Raw genomic sequence first — 3,914 nt, forward strand, 5'->3', positions numbered from 1 at the left:
AGGGAGGGAGGGAGGGAGGGAGGGAGGGAGGGAGGGAGAGAGAAAGAAAGGAAAAAAAAAAGCAAGGAAGGAGGAAGAGGAAGGAAGGGAGAGAGGGAGGAGGGAGGAAGGAAAAGAAAGAAAATTCTCTCTGTGTGTTTTTCTGCCTCTCTTAATCTTTCCTGCCTCTCTCAGTTCCTAATTTCTCCACTGTTTAAGTTCTCACAAGCCTCAGGATCAATATGAAGTCCACCGTGATATACTTTGCAGAATCTACCTATTTGTGAAAGCTAACTCCTACCCTCATCTTTGTACCTTGTGTTTGAAAAATGGATCCATTTCCTGATCTCCAAGCATTTGGAACTTTCTTTAGTTTCCTTCTCCTTCAAACCAAAGCTTCCAACCCCACTGGAAACAAACAAACAAACAAAAAACTCAAAACAATGAGCACTCAATATATATATTTGATTATCCATAAACGCTGATTCTCTAATTCATTGCAATGTCAAGTGCATAATTAAATAGGGAGACTTTCACATTTTGCACAGTCTGCTTTCTAGAATACTGTCAGAGAAACTCTGATATTTTGCTACAATGCTTTGGCAGTACTCTAGATTTACTAAACTCACTGTAACTGTTATACCCAAGTGACTTAGAAGGAAAGTGCCCACTGAGTTCCAATTGAGAGTCCTTTATTGCCAGTCACCTCAGCTTGTGCTCAAAATCTCTCAGCCCCGAGGAAGGGGCTTGATTCCTTTTTATACCTTGCTTAAGAAAGGGGAGGCGGAGTCTAGCTGAAGCTGAATTTACAGAAGCAGAACAAGCAAGTTAGATAAGGAGGCTGGTAACCAGGAGGCAGGAGGTTCCCAGGATTGATGATTACCAAGGAAATTATACACAAGCGGTTCCCATGATTGCTCGTTACCAAGGTGGGTATTCGGTACTTGCCACACAATCAATCTAGGGGGGTATTCACAATAACAAGTGGGCTTGCCAAGCAGGATATGGTTACAATGGTTATATGCCTGTATAGTTCTAAGCACAGCATGGCCCAGCACAGTAGCATGACCCAGGTATGCACTCAAGGGGGAAATGGCGGGAGGGGTGAGGTGGAGGTTAAGATGGAGTCTATCTGGCTCTCAGCAAGATGGAATCTGTCAGGCTAACACAGGGTAGGTTAGCACATAACCAATCCCAAGAAAACAGTGTAAGTCCACGTGATGCCAACTAACGAGAAATTCCAGAGTTAATTTATCTGAAGTGTAAATGTCACAGTGAAAGAGTAATAACTGACATTTTAGGCTAAAAGAATGAAGAAATGACTGTGGCAAGAACCTCTAGATTATACCAAAAGAAAGGATGAATAATTATTAGGTTAGTGTGAATGGAGAGAAGCTCATGAAAAAGAAAAATATTTTCTGTTGTCTTTTCTTCTGTGGTCAAGTTTGAACTAGCTGCAGGTTTATCTCAGTTGCTCTGCTGTGAGGTGCATGTGAAACAAAAAGATTCTAAAAGCTACATGATAAGTCCCTTCCAATGTGGACAGTCCTATTCCTTTCTAAGACCTGTATATTCTTTGGATTCTTAGTTTAAAGCAGCAACATTAAAATTGCAATTGAGATAAGGCATAGCTGGTTTTACCATTTTCACATCTTACTTCGTATTGACCTAGATTAAAAGTAAAGTCATTCTTCTCGGATTTATTTTCATATCACAAAATATGCAGATTGACCACTAATTAAGTTTGAAAATTCTCCTCTAGAAACATGCTTTTATATCAAGATAAATTTCTCTCAAATAAGGTTAAATAAACAAAAAATGATGGGTCAAATCCTCATTGTCTGCTGAGCAATCATGTGTAGTGTTTCTGTTTCTATTTACCACCTTAATTCTTTTTCCTCAATTTTCTTGAAAATTCTCCATTTAACTTTATTGAGATTATAATTAATATACTGCAGGTATAAGTAACTCATACCTGTAATCCCTAATCCCAGCACTTTGGGAGGCCAGGGAGAGACAGTCACTTGACCTCAGGAGTTCCAGACTAGCCTGGGCAACATAGGCCCATTTCTACAAAAAAAAAAAAAAATTTTTTTTTAAAGATGGGCTTTCACCACGTTGGCCAGGCTGGTCTTGAACTCCTGACCTCAAGTGATCCATCCACCTCCGTCTCCCAAAGTTCTGGGATTACAGGCGTGAGCCATCAAGCCCGGCAAAAAAAAATTTTTTTTTTAAATTAGCCAGGCATACACCTGTAGTCCCAGCTACTTGGGAGGTTGAGGTGGGAGGATCGCTTAAGCCCAGCAGATCAAGCGTGCAGTAAGCCATGATTGTGACAGTAGATTGTAATCTAGCCTGGGCAACAGAGTGAGACCCTGTCTCAAAATAAATAAAATAAAATAAACCCATTATAGGTGAACTGTGCCACTATATATGCATGCCATTTGTGTACCTTCTTTGCTGAAAAGTCTCTTCAAACCCTTTTGCACTTTTTTTTTTTTTTTTTGGAGATGGAGTCTTGCTCTGTCACCCAGGCTGGAGTGCAGTGGCAAGATCTCGTCTCATTGCAACCTCCACCTCTCAGGTTCAAGCAATTCTCCTGCCTCAGCCTCCCGAGTAGCTGGGACTACAGGTGCATGCCACTATGCCCAGCTAATTAGTAGAAACAGGGTTTCATCATGTTAGCCAGGGTGGTCTCAATCTCCTGACCTCGTGATCTCCCCACCTTGGGCTTCCAAAGTGCTGGGATTACAGGCGTGAGCCACTGTGCCTGGCCCCTTTGCCCACTTCTTAAATTTGGTTAACCATCAACAAACTGCTGTCTACCCCTGCTTCTGTTAAACCTAATCTCTGAAATAATGAAATGCCATGGATATCATAATCCCAACTAACAAGTCTCATAGTGTATTCTGGTTCATCTTCTTAGCCCTCCTGCAGTATTGGATAGTGTCTTCAATAACGCTTTCTTGAAATGTTGTCTTACTTAGTTGTCCAGAATAGAATACATTTCTGATTTTTCTGGAAGATCTTTGTTAACTCCCTTTTCTGGGTTGCAGTCCACCTCCTGCCCTTTCTAGGTGGTGATTCAGTTCACATAGACTAGACCTCTGCCCTCTGCTCTACTTCTACATTTTATTTCATAGTAATTATAGTGTCTTCAAGAAAATTCCTAAATTAGCTGGGTGTGGTGGTGGGTGCCTGTAGTACCAGCTACTCAGGAGGCCGAGTCACGAGAATTGCTTGAACCCAGAAGGCACAGGTTGCAGTGAGCCAAAATTGCACCACTGCACCCCAGCCTGAGGGACACAGCGAGACTCTATCTCAAAAAAAAAAAAAAAATTCTAGAAGGCAGTGAGATATCTGATAATGTCTTCAAGGAACGGGCGTTATCTGAGAATGGTGAGGACTGGAGTGGGAGGGAAACTGACGAACAGGCCCTGCCATAGAGGAGTGCTGCAGCACTGTGAGAAGGGACGCAGCTAGGCGGGAGAGAAACACCCCTTTGATCTCTTCCTTGCGTCTCCCATTTGTTGAAACCAGAGTTTAGGAGAGTCTGGGTAAAACCATCCATGTGGTCAGCAGAGGGTATGGGAAAGAATCTGGGAGCAAATGAAGACTAGCCAACAGAGTTGGGGTCTAAAGTAAACATCTCACCATACATTTTTTTTTTTTTTAGTCAGAATCTTGCTTTGTTGCGCAGGCTGGAGTGCAGTGGTGTGATCTCAGCTCACTGCAGCCCCTGCCTCCTGGGTTCCAGTGGTTCTCTGCCTCAGCCTCCCAAGTAGCTAGGATTACAGGCACACACCACCACATCCAGCTAATTTTTATGTTTTTAGTAGAGACAGGGTTTCATCATGTTGGCTATGCTGGTCTTGAACTCCTGACCTCAAGCGACCTGCCCGCCTCGGCCTTTCAAAGTGTTAAGATTACAGGCA

This window comes from Cebus imitator, unplaced genomic scaffold, assembly GCF_001604975.1.
Source record: "Cebus imitator isolate Cc_AM_T3 unplaced genomic scaffold, Cebus_imitator-1.0 Scaffold18, whole genome shotgun sequence".
Classification (NCBI taxonomy): domain Eukaryota; kingdom Metazoa; phylum Chordata; class Mammalia; order Primates; family Cebidae; genus Cebus; species Cebus imitator.